Genomic DNA, 13,128 nt, shown 5'->3' on the forward strand with positions numbered 1-13,128 from the left:
CTCGTCAGTTAAGCATCTGACTTCACGAAGCTCAGGTCATGATCCCACCGTTCATGAGTTCGAGCCCCGCATCGGGCTCTGTGCCGACAGCTCGGAGCCTGGAGCCTACTCCGGATTCTGTGTCTCCCTCTTTCTCTCTGCCCTTTCCCCAAGCATGCTCACTTGCTCGCTTGCTCTCTCTCACTCAAAAACAAATCAACATTAAAAAAAAAATGTCTTAAAGAATCATTTAACTTAAAAAAAAAACACTTAACTTAGTCTCCCGAATCCTTTCATTTACATACACACACACACACACAAATGGGTTTTCGTATCAAATCTTACCATTCCCCTGAGATCTTCTTGTGTGACTTACCAACAAACTGGCAGAGAGGAAACATTTCAGACAATTGCTACATTATGACAAAAGCTGAGCCCCATGGCCCACATCTTGTTGGCACAAAATTCAGTCTTGCAACATATTCTTAAACAGATAGATTTTATCCAATAATATAATTGCCCGTGGCTCTGAGAACACAGGTTTCATGTATGGCTCTAGCATTATGGCAGCAAAGAAAAATAGAAATTATCACACTGATCCAATGTATTCACTCATCAAACCAATATTTATAATTATACAGGGCTTCATAGTGGCTGCTGGAGATGCAATGCTGATTTTTAGAACAGCACCATGACCCTTGCCTTCATGGAGCTTATGGTCTAGTTGAGGCAACCGCTACTAACCAAACGATCGTGCAAAGACAGTAAAAACCGCTGATGGTGTGTGCTCTGAAGTCACCCCCTGCCGTGAGGAAGGTGTACAGATAACCAAGTAAGTTTTCATCAACCTAATATTCTGTTGCCAAAAGGGCCCTGGCTTTGACCTGAAAGTGGATGTAGACCAGCTTTCTGGCTGTCAGCACAAAGAACACGGCCTTGGAGGTCACACAAGTCACATTTTTCACAGTCTTATCTGAAAACCAACGAGCTACTTAGGAACATAGCTGACCTAATACTGCAATTTGAAGAAAAAAATTCCAGTTCATATACCAGAAGGAGGAGGAAGAGAAGAAGAGGAAGAGGAAGGAGAAAAGGAAGGAGAAGAAAGAATAAAGGAGAGAGGAAGGAAGGAAAGGAGGGAGGAAGGAAGGAGAGAGGGAAGGAGGGAGGAAAGAAAGAAGGAAGGGAGGGAAGGAAGGAGACAGAAAGAAAGAAGAAAAGAAAAGAGGACGCCTGGCTGGCTTGGTCAGTAGAGTGCGTGACTCTTGATGTTGTAAGTTTGAGCCCCACGTTGGATGTAGAGATTATTTACAAATAAAATCTTAAGGGGCACCTGAGTGTCTCAGTCAGTTAAGGTTTGGACTTCAGCTCACGTTATGACCTGGTGGTTCATGAGTTCGAGGCCCCCATCAGACTGTCTGCTGTCAGCACAGCACCTGCTTCAGATCCTCTGTTCCCCACCCTCTCTCTCTCTGCCCCTCCCCTGCTCCCTCTCTCTCCTAAAAATAAACATTTAAAAATTAATTGATTGATTTAAAAAATTTTTAAAAAGAGGAGGGGGGGAGGAAGAAAACAGTGAGACACAAGTTGAACAACATATTCCTCGCCCACACCCCCCAATGGCTCTCATGATATTCAGATGATATTCAGGGCAAAAGCCAAAGCCCCTCCAGAGGCCAACAAGCCTAAGTAAACGATGCCCCAACCCCAGCCTCATTACCCCCTGCTACCCCCTTGCTCTCCAGCCACATTGTTCTCCTGGCCATTCCCAGAGCACACTAGGAACTCACACCCACACGAAGGCTTCAGTGGGGTGCTCTTCTCCTACGCATCTGTACCCCTCACCCCTACTTCCTTCAAGGGTTCACTCAAGAGACACCTTCCCAGTGAGGCCCCCTATGACCACATTCTTAAATGCACCACCTTCCCCCACATTCTTATTCTGTTTCCATAGCACCCTCCCCTTCTAATGTACTAAATAATTTACTCTTTTGTGCTTTGTTCATTGCTCCATCACCAGCAATAAGAATTGTGCCTGGCAATAATACCAACAAATACTTGTCCAATAAACCAATGAATGAACATCTTGGCAAATCCCTACCACGGTGTCACAAGGGAACTCTGTCATAACGTTACCCCTGTGAATGCCAACAACAGTTCTCCAATGTGCAGTTAATAATTATGTCACAAGTTTTAAGTAGTTGTTTTCTTTTTTGAGAGCAAGCATGAGCAAGGGAGGGGCAGAGAGAGGGGGGAGACAGGGGAGAGAATCCCAATCAGGCTGTCGACGCCAGCACAGAGCCTGACTCGGGGCTCAGTCCCACAAACCATGAGATCATGACCTGAGCTGAGATCAAGAGTCGGGCATTTAACTGACTGAGCCACCCAAACGCCCCAAAGTTTCAAGCAGCTTTTAAGTATATGTATTGCATAGTCATGATGGGCCAGGCACTGTGCCAAAGGCTGCAGGTCAATTATTTAATTGTTGCCACAACTCTGTCAGAGGCAATCTTCCCCTATATTACAGATGAGGAAGCTGAGACCTGGGGAGATCAGGTTGTGGTCACACAGGTGGCAAGAGGAAGAGTCAGGGTTAGAGCAGGACTCAAGTCAAGAACATCTGTATCCGATGCCCAAGCTTTCAACCACTGTCTTGTCCCACTCACCTGTTCAGCTAAGAAGGTCTACAGAAGACTAAAATATTGCAGTGCACATGAGCAGCGATCCAATCGTCTGCCTCATCCATGAACAATTCTAGACAACAGGGGACTGCATCACCTTTGTTATAATTATTATCATAATGACAAGGAGGAGGAAGCAGGTGATGGCGAGGGATCAGAGCCTCTCACTCATGACGGATCTCCATGTGATGTACTAAGCACTCATGCTTCACATAAATGTCCATAAATATTATTTCTTGATTTTTATAAATATCAGTCAGCAGAGAGTTTGGGGTTTTACTCTGACAACTATCTAAAGTGTAAATTACATACTGCAGAGTACAGGCAGGGCCACACCCCTTCATCATCCAGTGGGTTTAAGTAGGATTTGTAGAATAAACTACAATGTACCTGAACAGAAGGCAGTTCACTCCACAGGAAAGAGGCCCGGGGTCATCATTTTCCCCACAGGACACTTTCTGGGTCCCACACATAAACAAATGGACCGTTGAAGTCCAAGTTGTGGGGCATTAAGGATACCCACAATAATTCTCACTAGGCAAGTGTTTTTAAATGAATCTTACCAATGCTATTTGTAGCCATTGTTTAAAAAACAAAACAAAACAAAACAAAACAAAAAACCTTAGTAAAGGGCCAGAAATGTCTTGAAACATTTTAAGCTCGAGTAGCTTAAATAAATGGAATGGACTATTGTAGAGTGGTTAAAAATAAGCTTTTAAAATGGCAGTTTGGCTTTTCCGGGGCACGTGGGTGGCTCAGTTGGTTAAGCACTCTTCATTTTGGTTCAGGTCATGATCTCACGGTTTGTGAGTTCAAGTCCCACTGACGGCACAGAGCCTGCTTGGGATTTTTTCTCTGCCCCCCTGCCCACCCCTTCCCCACTCAAGCTTGCAATCTCTCTCTCTCAAAATAAATAAACTTTAAGAAATATTTAAAAATAAATTAAATTAAATTAAATGACAGTTTGGGTTTTCAAAGAGACTCTTATATTCTGCTCTCTGATGATAATTAGATGTCTATCTATTAAGGCAACTTCTAGTTCTTGATAATAAAGCCAGGTCATCAACATATGGGATAATGCTTTCTATTCTGTTTTCCGCAACCAAAAACATATGCCATGTAAACTGAGGAAAATGCCAGACTAAAATGTGAGGAGACAATAGCTAAAAGGAAAGAGCTGTTGAAGGCACCCCTGTTTACTTAGGTTGATCATGAGGCAAGTGTCAAGCCCTGTGACAAGCTCTAGGGACACAGAATAGATGAAGGTCAATTCACACCCTGGAAAAACTTGACGCCTCTTGGAGACACAGACCTAGAAGCCAATTATTATGATGTATGCCAGTACGTTCCAGAACAGAGATGGGAGCAGATAGGGTGCGAAGGACTGACCACTTTGGCCTGGGGGCATCAGGAAGAGGCACCATTTGACCGAATCATAGAGACTAAGTGGATTCTGTCAGGAAGAGAAAGAGGTGGAAGGAAGCAGTCGAATATTTAAAGAAACAGGAATTGAGAGTTATGACCTACAGAACTGTGATCACCTTCTAGAGGGAAGAAACTCCTTGGCAAGAGGTGGGGGAGAAATAAAACCAGTAGTCAACATCGTGGGTGACACCCACACGCGGTTTCCCTTGACTTCCCTTGGGGTCCTCTTTAAAATGCCTGAAAACTGTGCATGGCACCTTGGAACCTAAATGAGTCAGAACAAAAGATTTTGGGAGAAAAACATGACACAGGAACTTTTGCCTAAAGGAAATTTTTTTTCAAGGGGTGAGAAAGATGTGAACGGAAACCATGAATTCAAAGTGCAGAGCACAGAATCTCGCCACGGGCAAAGTCAGAAATCTTTACAAGACGGTGCATACAGGCTAAAGACTCTGTCCAAGGCTATTGAAGTACAAAGCAAAGAGAAGGGTGTTTTTCCCACGATGACCATTTGCACAGGGTCCATGATGTGAGGGCTTCTACTTACACCCCAAGGCAGCATCTAAGACAGGTTCTAAGCAGCCTTCATTCTGGATTGTCAGAGGCCAGAGCCAAGAACAGCCATCTGATCGCATGACCTGTGCAGATCCATAGGGACCAAAGCTCCGAAGAGCCCCACACTGTGTTTCACGCTGTGGTGTCACCCCTCGAAATTCTTGATAGTCTTGTTTTTTAATTTGTGTTTTGGAAATGAAATCTAACAGGACCACAGAGCTTAGAATAAGCAGAAGAGATATGCGCAAAGCATGTCTGTCATTCCCTAATGGCCCCTTCGCCCCCTTCACATGAAGCATCCGCCAAGCTCCATGAGCACAGATTCCCGTGGACCCCTTGGAGTTCAGTTAGACTCAAAGCCAGCACAAGGGAAACATGTTCTGTCTGTGATTGATAGGCTCTGAGAGCCACACTTTCCATTTGAACTAGAACTTGCTTCCCATGTAAAGAAGACATGGTGTTCTAAGAAATACAAGACCAGGGGCACCTGGCTGGCTCAGTCGGTTAAGCATCTGACTTCGGCTCAGGTCATGATCTCACAGTTCATGAGTTCGAGCCCCGCATCGGACTCTGTGCTGACAGCTTAGAGCCTGGAGCCTGCTTCAAATTCTATGTCTCCCTCTCTGCTCCTCCCCAGCTCATGCTCTGTCTCTCTCTCCTTCAAAAATAAATAAAAAATTAAAAAAAAAGAAATACAAGACCATATTCATTCTTACCCTTGTTATCCTGTATTAGCCAACCAACTTTGAAAATAGTGACCTAGAAGGAAAAGGAAAGAGATGGCAATTGCCAGGGAGAAAGAAATATTCTTCTGTCCGAGATGCTTCTAGTTGAACTAAGAATGAAATTTACGTGAGGCAGATTAAGAGAAGAAAAACGAAGATTAATTCCATGCGCATGGAGGCCCAGTAATAAAATGGAGACCTGAAGAGTTGACCAAGACAGACAGCTTTTACACTTTTTAGACGGAGACAATAAATCTGTGAGGAATTAACAGGACAAGGAAAACAACTTGCAGAGCTTCAACTAGTAAGGAATTCTCAACAGAATTTGGGCCAAGGTAGTAATGAGTAGGAAGTCACAAGAGTACATTACAGCCTTCTTGGCTCGAAATTCCCCGTCTCTGGTGATGGGATGTCTCTCCCTCCTGGGACAGGGAAGGCACCTTTCACATGGGAGATTTGTTTCCTGCTATCAGGGGGACAGAAGGGTCTGAGGGTCCTCGCACTGGCCATCTCTCACATAACTTGGATTTAAAATAATCTATAAGCCACACTGGCCCATCTCGAGGAGGCCTGCCCCTGGCCCCCACACAATTTATAGCTCTTTCCCCTAAGACCCTCCTTGCTCATCGGTGAGCCTAACCTGAGCAGACAGTGTTGGTAGAACGCGTGCACGTCAGGAGGAGAAATAAAAACAGTTAAGTCAATTTTGTGCGGTCTTACAGCCGTTCTGGTAAAAACAAAATGCACGTGCCTGTACAAAATATGTATTGTGTCGTTCTAGGTGATTCCACACACAAATTAAATGCTTTTGTATCTGTACTAAAAACAAGCATTACACAGTATAAAGATGACTAGTAAAAATTCATGCTAATAATTTAAATTTTTAATTATTCTTTCCTTAGAGTGACATTGACTAGCAAATAAGAAAACATCATGACAGGTTGAGAGAGACTGTGGAAAATAGGAAAAAGCTTTATATTTCAGTGCCTTAAACAGTACTTTTTTTCTTTTTTGAACAAGCAACATCACATTTTCCTTTTGCACTGGGACCCACAAATTAGTCAGCTCTGATGTGAACTCTTAGTTATTAGTCTATATAGATACAGAAAAAATTATAGATGTGTCTGACATATGTACGTAGGTATTTTCATATATGTGTGTATATGTGTGAACATGTATGTAACTGTGTGTGTAAATGTGTGTACATATCTGTGTGTATCTAGGTGCATATGCATGTATGTATGTGGATGTATCTATGTGTATATCTATATGCATATGTGTGTTTATTTATGTGTGTGTACATACTCACATCATATTTACATATTCCTTAGCTCTGTCCAACAAAAAGACCTGGGAGTGGGGTGCTTCGGCTCAGGTCATGATCTCACAATTTGTGACTTTGAGGGCCCCCCATCAGGATCTCCACTGTCAGCACAGAGCCTGCCTCAGATCCTCTGTTCCCCCCTCTCTGCCCCTTCTCTGCTTATTCTCTCTCTCAAAATAAATAAATAAACTTAAAAGAAGAAAAAGAAAAAGAAGACGACCTGAGAGCAATGACACTCTAAAAACAATGAGCTCATCTGGCTCCTAGATCTGGCTTCTAAATGCCATTCTCCACTAAAGAACCCAAAGAAAAACTCTTAGAAGAAATGGCAGATCAGGGGGCAAGGAAAGTACAATATAAACTTTGCACATGTTGTGCCAGAAATTGATGATGGGGTGTGTCAAAAGGATGCAGAAGACACCCTGAAGTGGTTCTCGCTGACTAAATCTGAAAAAAATAGCCCATTGAATAAAATAACAATTCTTCAGTCTACACTGGTATAAACAAATGAGTAATTGGAAAATTTGATGATGAACATGCAATTTACATAGTCTCAAAGTACCTCTTCCCCAAAGTCTTGTTAGTTACAAACGGAAAAAGAGTATCTTTATGATGGAGGTGCCTGCCAGACACCACGGTAATCAAGTGCTCAAAGGGAATAGTAGCTAACCCATAGCGGTACAAACTGAAACCCTGTGCCACCTGATAGGATGTGGTGACAAGAACACATACCACTTCTGAGCTTTTCCTGCCAAAAATGCGTATATTGAGTCTAATATAAGGAAAGAGATGTACTGAGGGACATTCTACGAAGTCACACCTGTAATCTCAAAAGTGCCAATGTTGGGGCGCCTGGGTGGCTCAGTCGGTTGAGCGTCCGACTTCAGCTCAGGTCATGATCTCACGGTCCGTGAGTTTGAGCCCCGCGTCGGGCTCTGTGCTGCCAGCTCGGAGCCTGGAGCCTGCTTCGGATTCTGTGTCTCCCCCTCTCCCTGCCCCTCCCCTGCTCATGCTCTATCTCTGTCTCAAAAATAAATAAAAAACATTTTAAAAAAAGTGTCAATGTTATAGAAGACAAAGAAGGACTGTGGAACATTCCAAGCTTTAAAGATATTAGGAGACACATAACTAAATACAGTGGTAATTCTGGACTGGATCCCTCTCCTGTAAAGGGCATTATTGGGACAATGTGTAAAACTTGAAGGGTAAGTGAGAATCACAAAACAGTAATGTACGGTTGTTAACTTCCTGACTTTGAAGGCTCTCTAGTGACTATGTAGAAGAATGTCCTTGTTTGCAGGAAATACAGATAAAATATTCTGTGGTGATAGGACATCATATTGGCAACTTTCAAAAGATTCTGAAAAAAAAAAAAAGTTTCTATAATTGCGACTTTTATGTAAATTGAGACTGTTTCAAAAGAAAAAGGTTAAAATGAAAAAAAGTAAAAGATTGTTCTCAAGTGAACAAAACAAAAAAGTCTTGTCCTCCTTTAATACTATTTCAACACCCTGAACCCACTCGGGTTTTACAGAAATCCTGCTTTTAGGAGACTGCATGGGAAGGAGAAAAGTGTGGAAATACTGCCACCTACTGGTCTTAGAGCAAATATATTTTGGGTGATGGGGGCGGGGTGGAGGTGGAGGGGAGGCCATCCTGAGGCACCCTCTGCACTGGGAAGAATAGAGCTTTTTATAGGGATTGACTTTTATTTATTTTTTAAAAAATAATATATTGTCAAATTGGCTAACATACAGTGTGTAAAGTGTGCTCTTGGGTTTTGGGGTAGATTCCCATGGTTCATTGCTTACATAGGACGCCCAGTGCTCATCCCAACAAGTGCCCTCCTCAATGCCCATCACCTGTTTCCCCTCTCCCCACCCCCCAGCCCGCCATCCACTCTCCGTTTGTTCTCTGTATTTAAGAGTGTCTTATGGTTTGCCTCCCTCTCTGTTTGTAACTATTTTTCCCCCTTCCCCTCCCCCACGGTCTTCTGTTAAGTTTCTCAAGATCCACATATGAGTGAAAACATATGATATCCGTCTTTCTCTGACTGACTTATTTCACTCAGCATAATACCTTCCAGCTCCATCCACGTTGCAGCAAATGGCAGGATTTCATTCTTTGTCATTGCCAAGTAGTATATCATTGTATATATAAACCACATCTTCTTTATCCATTCGTCAGTTCATGGACATTTCCAAAATTTGGCTATTGTTGAAAGTGCTGCTATAAACACTGGGGTACAGGTGCCCCTATGCATCCGCACTGCTGTATCACACCTAGGGATTAACTTTTAAAAACTGTCAGAGAGCTAAGGAAACAACAGGTCACTGCATCTTGAGGCCTGCCCAAGAATCCAATCTGACACTCGGAGCTGGTGGCAGATGGCTCTTTGTGTTTCAGATGAGCCCAGGGCATAGTCTGGACTGAGTTTAAGAGGAAGGGATACATTTATGGGGTACAATAAAGACGCAAAACTTCATTCCCCAGCAGGCTTGGAGTCGGTGAATCCTCTGGGAAAAAGAAGAAATAAGAGAACTGGCCCAGGGATAAGGTACCAGGCCAGGACCCTGGGAGAGAGACAGCTAGCAAGATCTAAACTGGCTCATAGGGCAGCTCTGTGGGAATTGAGAAGACACAGCGTCCAGGACAGGAAAAGGCTGGATCTCAGCTCACACTCACCCTCCCGGCCTGACATCCAGCTTGCCGATCATACACAGGGGCTCCAGCTACTGCTAAGATTCTCCCCCACGGTGGGGTGAACACTGAACCACCTAAAAGTTATTTGTTAGTCTTTTGAAATTCCATTTCTACAAAACTAAACAGTCTCGCTATGTGATCTAGCAATCGCTCTCCTTGGTATTTGCCCAAACGAGCTGAAAGCCTGTATTTACACAAAAACCTATGCAAAGGTGTCTCTAGCAGCTTTATTCACGACGGCCAAAACTTACAGGCAACCAAGATAAATTGTGGTACAGTCACACAATGGAATATTATTCAGCACTTAAAAAGAGATGATCTATCAAGATATGAAAAGATGTGGAGGAACCTTAAATGCATCTTACTAAATGTAAGAAGCCAATCAGAAAAGGCTACTACATTCTGTATCATGCCAAGTATATGATATTCTAGAAAAGGCAAAACTATGGAAAGAGTGAAAAGAAGAACCTCAGTGGTTGCCAGAGGTTTGTGGGGATACAGAGGACTTTCAGGACAGTGAATCTATTTTGTATGATACTCTATGAGGCACCTGGGTTAAGCATCTGACTTCAGCTCAGATCATGATCTCACATGGTTCGTGGGTTCAAGCCCCGAGTCCGGCTCTGTGCTGACAGCTCAGAGCCTGGAGCCTGCTTCGGATTCTGTGTCTCCCTCTCTCTCTGCCACTTGCTCTCTCCCTCTTTCTCTCTTTCAAAAATAAACATTTTAAAAAATTATTTTGTTTGATACTCTAATGGTAGATGCATATCATTATATATTTATCAAAACCCATAGAACATGCAACACTGAGAGCTAACTCTAATATAAACTGAGGACTTCGGGTGAATATGACTTGTCCATATAAGTTCACTGAACATAACAAGTGTACCTCTCTGGTGAGGCATGTTGATGGTGGGGAGGCAGGAGGAGTCGGGGAAGGTGGGTAAATGGGAAATCTCCATATTTTCTGCTCAGTTTTGCTGTTAATCTAAAATTGCTCTAAAACACAGTCTAGGGGAGCCTGGGTGGCTCAGTCGGTTGGGCGTCTGACTTCGGCTCAGGTCATGATCTCACAGTTCGTGGGTTAGAGCCCTACATCGAGCTCTGTGCTGACAGCTCAGAGCCTGGAGCCTGTTTCAGATTCTGTGTGTGTCTCTCTCTCTCTGCCCCTCCCCCACTCGTGCTCTGCCTCAAAAATAAATAAACATTAAAAAATTTTTAATAAAATACAAATTCTATTTTTCAAAATTCTCTCTATATCACCAATAACCATAACGACAACTGAATATAGTCAAAATAAAGAGAGTAAGAGATACAATTGCCCACACCCTTTCAGCACTGAAAGTGTCACAAATTCATGTGTTTGAGGGGGAAAAAACGAACGCCTTACAAGTATTCAATTAAAACAAATTTTAAGATGAATTTCATCTATTTCTTACCCCTGTAATCAAGAAATATGCAAGAAATCTTATACTTAGTAAGGGGAGGAAAAAAAAAAAGACTAGAAAAACAAGTAAAGCTTGTGCTTAGTTAAAACCTCAAAAGATTGGAAATTCTCCAGGTTAAATTCTTTAAGTGCAAACATTCCTTAAACATTCCTTAAACTTAAAGGAATTCCTTAAATTCCTTTAAGTGCAAACATTCCAGGTGTTTGGGTATGAGAAGGTTTTGTTGTCTTGAGGTTAAAAATGTAAGTGTATTTCCTTTGCCTTATTTCTTGCATCATTAAGGGCTTAACCTGTTTATGAGCCTGTAGTATTATGAGCCATACAAAGATTCATCTCTCACCCAGAATTCTGAGGTCCTGGGGGAAAAGGAAGAAGAACTTACAGAGTTAGACTGCTGTGGACTGAACTATGTTCCCCTCAAAGTTCCTCTGTTGGAGACCTAACCCTCAGTGTGACTGTGTCCGGAGATAGGGTCTTTAGAAGGTAACTGAGGTTAAATGAGGTCATAAGCATAAGAATGAGGTCATAAGCATAAGAATAGCACCCTAATTGGATAGGATTGGACCCTTACAAGAAGAGGAAGAGATGGGAGGGGGTGGAGGATATGCAAAATAGGTGAAATGGAAGAAGAGGTAAAAACTTCCGGTTATAAAATAAATCATGGGGATGATAAGTACCGCATGGGGAGTATAGTCAATATCATAGCATTTTGTATGGTGACAGGTGGTAACTACACTTATCATGGTGAGCACGTCACAATGCACATAACTGTCAAATCATGATGTTGTACACCTGAAACCAACATAATGTTCTATGTCAACTATACTTCAGTTTAAAATAAAGTAAAATAAAATAAAATAAAATAAAATAAAATAAAATAAAATAAAATAAAATAAAATAAGGACACCTGGCTGGCCTAGTGGGAAGAGCATGCAACTCTTGATCTCAGGGTCATAAGTTTGAGCCCCACGTTGGGTGTAGAGATTACTTCAATATGTAAACAAACTTTTTAAAAAGAATGTAAGAAAGGTTTAATATAGGGACATTTCTGGGGTGCCTGGGTGGCTCAATCTGTTAAGTGTCTGACTCCAGCTCATGTCATGATCTCACGATTCATGGGTTCAAGCCCCACATCAGACTCTGCACTGACAGTGCAGAGCCTGCTTGGGATTCCTCTCTCTCCCCTCTCTCGACCCCTCCCCCTCTCAAGCTAGTGCTCTCTCTCTCTCTCAAAGTAAATAAACTTAAAAAAATAAAACAAAATAAAATAGGAACATTTCTTTAAAAATAATAAAATAAAGCATATATAAATAAAATATCACACCAACCTAAATGAATATTAATCAAGATATTATATTTGCTTTGCACTTAGTTCATGAGGATCACAAACCAACAGGGACCACAGAGAATTTCTAGTCTGGGGGGTTTCAAGCTGCATTGTGAGGACCCCCTCAGGGCCTGTCACATGATAAGGGAGTTATTTATTGAGCACCAACTATGTGCTAGACACGGGGCCCAGCGATTCAGCTACTATTAGCACACAAGACCCCTGCCTTCTTAAAGCTTAGGTTCTAATGGGGAGAGGCAAGTAACAAACAAGTAAAAAAATAGACAATCACAGACTCTCCTGGGAAGGAAATACATTTAAATAGGATGGTTGGAGGCCTGTCTGAGGAAGTATGGCCCTGTTGGAAAAGAGAGGAATAACTTCCCTGTGGTGGGAACAGCAGGCACAAAGTCCCAAAGGCCCAGAAGAACTGAGAGGGGTCTGGGAAATGGTGAACCCGGCACCCCAAGTGCAGGGAGTGGGCGGGAGAGGGATGAGAGGTAAGCTTCAAAACCAGGGAAGAGCCTGACCATACAAAGCCTCGAAGGTCTTAGGAAGAATTTTGGACTTCATTCTAAGAGCGAAGGAACGACATTTCAGTTTTCAACAGAAGAACGTGTACTTCTGGGATTATTCTAGCTGCTACGTGGGAATAAGTTATAGGGGTGCAAGAGTGGAATCGGAGAACCCCCTTGGGAAGCTCTTGGAGAAAACGCTGGGGAGAGAGAAGAGACATGAGAAGGAAGAAGAAAGCACAAGACTTTCTGAGAAACTGGACAACAAGATGGAGAAGATTGAGAGTAACTAAGGGTCTGGCTTCAAGCCATCAGGTGTTACCACTTAGTGAGGGGGGAAGGGCTTAGAAATGAGAGCACTTGGGAGTGGGCAGAACTCGGAGCTTTCCTTAGAGTACGTTGGTTCTGAACTGCCTCTTGGTGGCTCACATGGCACAGCCAGTGAG

At 42.8% G+C, this 13,128-nt stretch overlaps 1 long non-coding RNA gene across 1 annotated transcript in view; it reads right to left on the minus strand.

Annotated features, from left to right (window-relative positions):
* Positions 1-11,686, minus strand: part of LOC102960897 — a 35,243-nt gene extending 23,557 nt beyond the window's left edge. Inside the window, exon 1 of the long non-coding RNA XR_006217992.1 lies at positions 11,223-11,686. This is a non-coding gene — a long non-coding RNA (uncharacterized LOC102960897). The remainder of the gene's footprint in view (positions 1-11,222) is intronic.
* Between the last annotated feature and the right edge of the window lie 1,442 nt (positions 11,687-13,128).

Source organism: Panthera tigris, chromosome B2 (genome assembly GCF_018350195.1).
Source record: "Panthera tigris isolate Pti1 chromosome B2, P.tigris_Pti1_mat1.1, whole genome shotgun sequence".
Lineage (NCBI taxonomy): Eukaryota > Metazoa > Chordata > Mammalia > Carnivora > Felidae > Panthera > Panthera tigris.